This window comes from Gossypium arboreum, chromosome 9 (assembly GCF_025698485.1).
Source record: "Gossypium arboreum isolate Shixiya-1 chromosome 9, ASM2569848v2, whole genome shotgun sequence".
Classification (NCBI taxonomy): domain Eukaryota; kingdom Viridiplantae; phylum Streptophyta; class Magnoliopsida; order Malvales; family Malvaceae; genus Gossypium; species Gossypium arboreum.
Genome location: NC_069078.1, coordinates 4603748 through 4612944, shown reverse-complemented (window position 1 = coordinate 4612944; position 9197 = coordinate 4603748).

Here is a 9197-nt window from a genome sequence, read left to right as displayed (position 1 = left end):
CTTTGAAGAATATAGAATGAGAATACATGTCGCAAGTTTCGTATTCTAATGCAAAGGTAGCTTGATGTATGCAATGGTGCGTATAAGACCCAACATTTCACAGCAGTTAGTATAGTGAGCAGGTATATGCATAATCCTGGAAAAGGACATTGGCAAGCTGTGAAATGGATTCTACGGTATATTCAGAAGACCGTGGATGTTGGATTACTGTTCAAGCAGGATAATACACTTGGTAAAGGTGTTATTGGGTACGTTGATTCTGACTATGCCGGTGATTTGGACAAGCGAAGATCAACCACCGGTTATGTGTTTACACTTGCTGGAGGACCAATAAGTTGGAAGTCTACACTACAGTCTACAGTTGCATTGTCAACCACGAAGCCGAATACATGGCTGTAACAGAGGCTGTAAAGGAAGCTATTTGGCTACAAGGTATGGTTAAAACTTTGGGATTGTTTCAAGAGCATATTAACGTGCATTGTGATAGTCAAAGTGCTATTCATTTAGCAAAGAATCAAGTCTATCATGCACGTACAAAGCATATCGACGTACGATTCCATTTTGTCGGGAAATTATTGATGAGGGGAAAATTTGTCTTTAGAAGATCAAGACTGCAGATAATCCCGCAGATATGATGACCAAGGTGGTAACAGCAATCAAGTTCGAAAATAATTGTTTGAACTTGATCAATATCCTACAAGTTTAACAGTTGAAGAAGGCACTATCAAGTATTGTTGTCAAAGGCAGAAAGAATTGTGTGAAGATAAGATTATTCTAATCAAATCTTCAAGGTGGAGATTATTGACACCCATTGTTTGAAAAGTCAAAAACAATGGGTGTCAGTGGGCACCGGAAGTTGATTTGAAATTTGGCATTAAATAATTGCAATTTTGGTCCCTAATTGTATAGGGACTTTGCAATTTGGCCCTTGAACATCAACTATAAATAGGCCTAACCATTTCTCATATTCTTCATCCCATATTTGTTATTCTCTACTTAAAGCATTATTCTCTCTCCCTATTTGTAAATTTCACTTGTATTTTTGAAGTGAAATATATTTGGTAGTGCCCGAGGACGTAGGTAAAATTTGCCGAAACTCGTTAAAATTCTGGTGTTCTTTATTATTTATTTTTGCATATTTTGTGAGTGTGATTGTAGTGATTTATTGTGCTATTAAATTACGAGGGATATTCTAGCTAGGAAAGACCTAGTACTTAAGTGATCCTCGTGATCCAGCTCTCTTTCCTGGGAATTGAACTTAGTGTGATTTTTTAGTACAATAATTTTACTCTTTTATACGCTTCCGCGCAATAATTTGTGTTAGAGCCAGATTCGTACTTGGGGAATACGATCGTTTATGGCACTATTCACGTATATGACACTATTCACATATATGGCACTATTTACATATACGGTACTATTCACGATACGACCTTTGCTCACGATACATGAGTTGGGATTGAGGAGAAAAATGGCAGAGGCATCGTCATCAGCAAGGACTCATCGTGACCAATGTAAAATTTGAAGTAGAGAAATTTGACAGTACCAATAATTTTGGTATGTGGCAATGTGAGATCCTGGATGTCTTATGTCAGCAAGAGCTGGATATAGCCCTTGAAGAAAAACCTGACAAGATGGATGACAAGGAGTGAGCCAAAATCAATAGACAGGCGTGTGGTACAATCTGCTTATGTTTGGCCAAAGAGCAGAAGTACTATGTTATGAGGGAGACATCAGCGAAGAAGTTATGGGATACACTGGAAGAAAAGTTTCTAACGAAAAGTCTTGAAAATAGGCTTTATCTGAAAAAGAAACTTTTTCGATTCACGTATGCACCCGGTATGTCGATGAATGACCATGTGAACTCATTCAATAAAATTTTAGCAGACTTGCTAAATTTGGATGAGAAATTTGAAGATGAAGACAAGGCATTATTATTGTTGAATTCCCTTCATGATGAATATGATCATCTTACCACCACATTGCTTCATGGGAAGGACACGATTACATTTGATGTAGTCTGTAGTGCGTTGTATAGATCTGAGACTCGAAAGAAAGATAAAAGAGATCACAGAGATACAATTGCAGAAGTCTTAACAGTAAGAGGTCGTTCGCACATCAATAAATCTGGTAGAAGGAGAAAGTCCAAAGAGAGACCCGCCAAAGATAAATGTGCCTTTTGTCGTGAGAAAGGACATTGGGAAAAGAATTGTCCTAAGCTACAAAAGGGCAAGGCTATTTCTAATGCATGTGTAGTGGAGCATGATGAGGAGTCAGAGTTTAGCTTGGTTGGCATGGCAATGGCATGTCATAAGGATGAGTGGATTTTGGATTCAGGATGTACTTACCATATGTGTCCTAATAAGGACTGGTTTTCTAGTCTTAGAGAGCTAGAAGGTGGAGTTGTTCTTATGGGCAATGATAGTGCTTGTAAGACAATGGGAGTAGGTACAGTCCAATTGAAGAATCACGACGGCTCAATCCAAGTCTTGACAGATGTTCGCTACGTACCTAGCCTGAAGAAAAATCTCATCTCATTAGGGGCCCTAGAATCTAAAGGGCTCACAATCACTTTAAGAGATGGATTACTAAAGGTAGTAGCCCAGGAATTGACTGTGATGAAAGGCACAAGAAGAAATAACTTGTATTTTTAAATGGAAGTATAGTTATTGGATCAACATCAACAGTTTCTGAAAAATATAGATTCAGAGGCTACGGATTATGGCATATGCGATTGGGACATGCTGGTGACAAAGCTTTGCAGACTTTGGCAAAGCAAGGTTTGTTGAAAGGTGCAAATTCTTGGAAATTGGAATTCTATGAACATTGTGTTCTGGACAAGCAGACGAGGGTAAAATTTGATCCAGCAATTCACAATACGAAAGGAATTCTGGACTACGTTCACAGTGATGTGTGGGGACCTACCAAAGTGGCTTCTTTGGGAGGTATGCACTATTTTGTTACTTTTGTTGATGATTATTCAAGAAAAGTATGGGTGTATCTAATGAAAAGAAAAAGTGAAGTTTTAAATGCATTTCTGAAATGGAAGAAGATGGTGGAGACTCAGACTGGTCGAAAGGTCAAACGGCTTCGATCAGATAATGGTATTGAGTACAAAAATAATCCATTTCTACAAGTATGCTAAGATGAGGACATTGTGTGACACTTCACTGTTCGGGATACACCACAGCAGAATGGGGTGGCAGAACGCATGAATCGGACTATACTGGAGAAAGTTCAGTGTATGTTGTCCAATGCTAGATTGGGCAAGGAATTTTGGGCTGAGACATTCACATATGTGTGCCATCTAATTAACCGTTTGCCATCAGCTGCAATAAATGGAAAAACTCCTATGGAGATGTGGACTGGTAAATCTGCTACTGATTATGATTCTTTACATTCCACTGCATACTATTATGTAAAAGAATCTAAGTTAGACCCAAGAGCAAAGAAAGCATTATTCTTGGGTATAACTGATGGAGTAAAAGAATATCGTCTCTGGTGTCTTGATACAAGGAAGATTGTTTTCAGTAGAGATGTGACTTTTGATGAATCAACCATGTTAAAGTACAAGGATTTACAAAAGGATGACAAAACCAGTAGTACTTTACAGCAGGTGGAGCTTGAAAAGGTTAACGATGATCCAGCTAATATTGGAGGGACAAATGATGAAGAAGTTCCTACCCAAGAACCTTTACAACAACAAGATTCAATTGCATATAGGAGGCCAAGAAGAGAGATTCGTAAGCCTGCTCGCTTTGATGATATAGTGGCCTATGCACTTCCAATTGCAGATGATGATGTTTCGTCTACTTACATAGAAGCAATAAGTAACCCTGATGGTGTAAAGTGGAAGCAAGCCATGAATGAAGAAATGCAGTCTCTTCATAAAAATAGGACCTGGGAGTTGGTGATACTGCCCAAGGGAAAGAAGGCAATTGGGTATATGCAAAGAAGGAAGGATTTCCTGGTAAAAATGAAATTCGATATAAGGCTAGATTGGTAGCAAAGGGTTACGCTTAGAAAGAAGGATTAGACTACAATGAAGTGTTTTCTCCTGTTGTGAAGCATTCGTCTATTCGGATTTTGCTAGCCTTGGTTGCGCAATATGATCTTGAACTAGTTCAGCTTGATGTGAAGACCGCGTTTTTACGGTGATTTGGAAGAGGAAATCTATATGACTCACCAAATGGATTCAAGGTTGCTGGAAAAGAAAATTGGGTTTCTTGAACCGACAAAGTCACTTTATGGATTGAAGCAATCTCCGAGGCATTGGTACAAGCGATTTGATCAGTTCATGAAAGAGTCAAGGTAGATAAGAAGTAAATTTGACCATTGCGTGTATTTTCAGAAGCTACAAGAAGGAACTTTCATATACTTGCTCTTATATGTTGATGATATGCTAATAGTAACTAAGAGCAAAGTTGAGATTGAAAGATTGAAAACTCAATTCAATCTCAAGTTTGAGATGAAAGATCTAAGTGAAGCTAAAAGATTCTCGGCATGGAAATATGGAGAGATAGAGCTCATGATAGAGTTAGTTTGTCTCGTATGATTTGAAGAAGCTACTACAGCAGCTTTGGCATGAACGAGCGCACAAAACCTGTAAGTACCCGTTGGCTTCTTATTTCAAGCTTTCGCACAACTATCTCCTTTGAAGAATATAGAATAAGAATACATGTTGCAAGTTTCAGATTCTAATGCAAAGGGGTAGCTTGATGTATGCAATGGTGCGTACAAGACCCAACATTTCACAGCAGTTAGTATAGTGAACAGTATATGCATAATCCTCGAAAAGGACATTGGCAAGTCAGAAATGGATTCTACGGTTTATTCAGAAGACCGTGGATGTTGGATTACTGTTCAAGCAGGATAATACACTTGGTAAAGGTGTTATTGGGTACGTTGATTCTGACTACGCCGGTGATTTGGACAAGCGAAGATCAACCACCGGTTATGTGTTTACACTTGCTGGAGGACCAATAAGTTGGAAGTCTACACTACAGTCTATAGTTGCATTGTCAACCACAGAAGCCGAATACATGGCTGTAACAGAGGCTGTAAAGGAAGCTATTTGGCTACAAGGTATGGTTAAAACTTTGGGATTGTTTCAAGAGCATATTAACGTGCATTGTGATAGTCAAAGTGCTATTCATTTAGCAAAGAATCAAGTCTATCATGCACGTACAAAGCATATCGACGTACGATTCCATTTTGTCGGGAAATTATTGATGAGGGGAAAATTTGTCTTTAGAAGATCAAGACTGCAGATAATCCCGCAGATATGATGACCAAGGTGGTAACAGCAATCAAGTTCGAAAATAATTGTTTGAACTTGATCAATATCCTGCAAGTTTAACAGTTGAAGAAGGCACTATCAAGTATTGTTGTCAAAGGCAGAAAGAATTGTGTGAAGATAAGATTATTCTAATCAAATCTTCAAGGTGGAGATTATTGACACCCATTGTTTGAAAAGTCAAAAACAATGGGTGTCAGTGGGCACCGAAAGTTGATTTGAAATTTGCCATTAAATAATTGCAATTTTGGTCCCTAATTGTATAGGGACTTTGCAATTTGGCCCTTGAACATCAACTATAAATAGGCCTAACCATTTCTCATATTCTTCATCCCATATTTGTTATTCTCTACTTAAAGCATTATTCTCTCTCCCTATTTGTAAATTTCACTTGTATTTTTGAAGTGAAATATATTTGGTAGTGCCCGAGGACGTAGGTAAAATTTGCTGAACCTCGTTAAAATTCTGGTGTTCTTTATTATTTATTTTTGCATATTTTGTGAGTGTGATTGTAGTGATTTATTGTGCTATTAAATTACGAGGGATATTCTAGCTAGGAAAGACCTAGTACTTAAGTGATCCTCGTGATCCAAATCTCTTTCCCGGAATTGAACTTAGTGTGATTTTTAGTACAATAATTTTACTCTTTATACGCTCAGCGCAATAATTTGTATTAGAGCCGATTCGTACTTGGGGAATACGATCGTTTATGGCACTATTCACGATATGACACTATTCACATATATGGCACTATTTACATATACGGTACTATTCACGATATCTGACCTGCTCACGTATACATGAGTTGGGATTGAGGAGAAAATGGCGAGGCATTGTCATCGCAAGGACTCATGTGACCAATGTAAAATTTGAAGTAGAGAAATTTGACAGTACCAATAATTTTGGTATGTGGCAATGTGAGATCTGGATGTCTTATGTTAGCAAGAGTGGATATAGCCCTTGAAGAAAAACGACAAGATGGATGACAAGGAGTGAGCCAAAATCAATAGACAGTGTGTGGTACAATCCGCTTATGTTTGGCCAAAGAGCGTAAGTACTATGTTATGAGGGAGACATCATGAAGAAGTTATGGGATACACTTTGGAAGAAAAGTTTCTAACGAAAAGTCTTGAAAATAGGCTTTATCTGAAAAAGAAACTTTTTCGATTCACGATGCACCGGTATGTCGATGAATGACCATGTGAACTCATTCAATAAAATTTTAGCAGACTTGCTAAATTTGGATGAGAAATTTGAAGATGAAGACAAGGCATTATTGTTGTTGAATTCCTTCATGATGAATATGATCATCTTACCACCACATTGCTTCATGGGAAGGACACGATTACATTTGATGTAGTCTCAGAAGTGCGTTGTATAGATCTCGAGACTCGAAAGAAAGATAAAAGAGATCACAGAGATACAATTGCAGAAGTCTTAACAGTAAGAGGTCGTTCGCACATCAATAAATCTGGTAGAAGGGGAAAGTCCAAAGAGAGACCCGCCAAAGATAAATGTGCCTTTTGTCGTGAGAAAGGACATTGGAAAAAGAATTGTCCTAAGCTACAAAAGGGCAAGGCTATTTCTAATGCATGTGTAGTGGAGCATGATGAGGAGTCAGAGTTTAGCTTGGTTGGCATGGCAATGGCATGTCATAAGGATGAGTGGATTTTGGATTCAGGATGTACTTACTATATGTGTCCTAATAAGGACTGGTTTTCTAGTCTTAGAGAGCTAGAAGGTGGAGTTGTTCTTATGGGCAATGATAGTGCTTGTAAGACAATGGGAGTAGGTACAGTCCAATTGAAGAATCACGACGGCTCAATCCAAGTCTTGACAGATGTTCGCTACGTACCTAGCCTGAAGAAAAATCTCATCTCATTAGGGGCCCTAGAATCTAAAGGGCTCACAATCACTTTAAGAGATGGATTACTAAAGGTAGTAGCCCAGGAATTGACTGTGATGAAAGGCACAAGAAGAAATAACTTGTATTTTTAAATGGAAGTATAGTTATTGGATCAACATCAACAGTTTCTGCGAAAAATATAGATTCAGAGGCTACCGGATTATGGCATATGCGATTGGGACATGCTGGTGACAAAGCTTTGCAGACTTTGGCAAAGCAAGGTTTGTTGAAAGGTGCAAATTCTTGTAAATTGGAATTCTATGAACATTGTGTTTTGGACAAGCAGACGAGGGTAAAATTTGATCCAGCAATTCACAATACGAAAGGAATTCTGGACTACGTTCACAGTGATGTGTGGGGACCTACCAAAGTGGCTTCTTTGGGAGGTATGCACTATTTTGTTACTTTTGTTGATGATTATTCAAGAAAAGTATGGGTGTATCTAATGAAAAGAAAAAGTGAAGTTTTAAATGCATTTCTGAAATGGAAGAAGATGGTGGAGACTCAGACTGGTCGAAAGGTCAAACGGCTTCGATCAGATAATGGTATTGAGTACAAAAATAATCCATTTCTACAAGTATGCTAAGATGAGGACATTGTGTGACACTTCACTGTTCGGGATACACCACAGCAGAATGGGGTGGCAGAACGTATGAATCGGACTATACTGGAGAAAGTTCAGTGTATGTTGTCCAATGCTAGATTGGGCAAGGAATTTTGGGCTGAGGCATTCACATATGTGTGCCATCTAATTAACCGTTTGCCATCAGTTGCAATAAATGGAAAAACTCCTATGGAGATGTGGACTGGTAAATCTGCTACTGATTATGATTCTTTACATTCCACTGCATACTATCATGTAAAAGAATCTAAGTTAGACCCAAGAGCAAAGAAAGCATTATTCTTGGGTATAACTGATGGAGTAAAAGAATATCGTCTCTGGTGTCTTGATACAAGGAAGATTGTTTTCAGTAGAGATGTGACTTTTGATGAATCAACCATGTTAAAGTACAAGGATTTACAAAAGGATGACAAAACCAGTAGTACTTTACAGCAGGTGGAGCTTGAAAAGGTTAACGATGATCCAGCTAATATTGGAGGGACAAATGATGAAGAAGTTCCTACCCAAGAACCTTTACAACAACAAGATTCAATTGCATATAGGAGGCCAAGAAGAGAGATTCGTAAGCCTGCTCGCTTTGATGATATAGTGGCCTATGCACTTCCAATTGCAGATGATGATGTTTCGTCTACTTACATAGAAGCAATAAGTAACCCTGATGGTGTAAAGTGGAAGCAAGCCATGAATGAAGAAATGCAGTCTCTTCATAAAAATAGGACCTGGGAGTTGGTGATACTGCCCAAGGGAAAGAAGGCAATTGGGTATATGCAAAGAAGGAAGGATTTCCTGGTAAAAATGAAATTCGATATAAGGCTAGATTGGTAGCAAAGGGTTACGCTTAGAAAGAAGGATTAGACTACAATGAAGTGTTTTCTCCTGTAGAAGCATTCGTCTATTCGGATTTTGCTAGCCTTGGTTGCATAATATGATCTTGAACTAGTTCACTTGATGTGAAGACCGCGTTTTTACACGGTGATTTGGAAGAGGAAATCTATATGACTCAGCCAAATGGATTCAAGGTTGCTGGAAAAGAAAATTGGGTTTGCGAACTGACAAAGTCACTTTATGGATTGAAGCAATCTCCGAGGCATTGGTACAAGCGATTTGATCAGTTCATGAAAGAGTCAAGGTAGATAAGAAGTAAATTTGACCATTGCGTGTATTTTCAGAAGCTACAAGAAGGAACTTTCATATACTTGCTCTTATATGTTGATGATATGCTAATAGTAACTAAGAGCAAAGTTGAGATTGAAAGATTGAAAACTCAATTCAATCTCAAGTTTGAGATGAAAGATCTAAGTGAAGCTAAAAAGATTCTCGGCATGGAAATATGGAGAGATAGAGCTCATGATAGAGTTAGTTTGTCTTAGAAG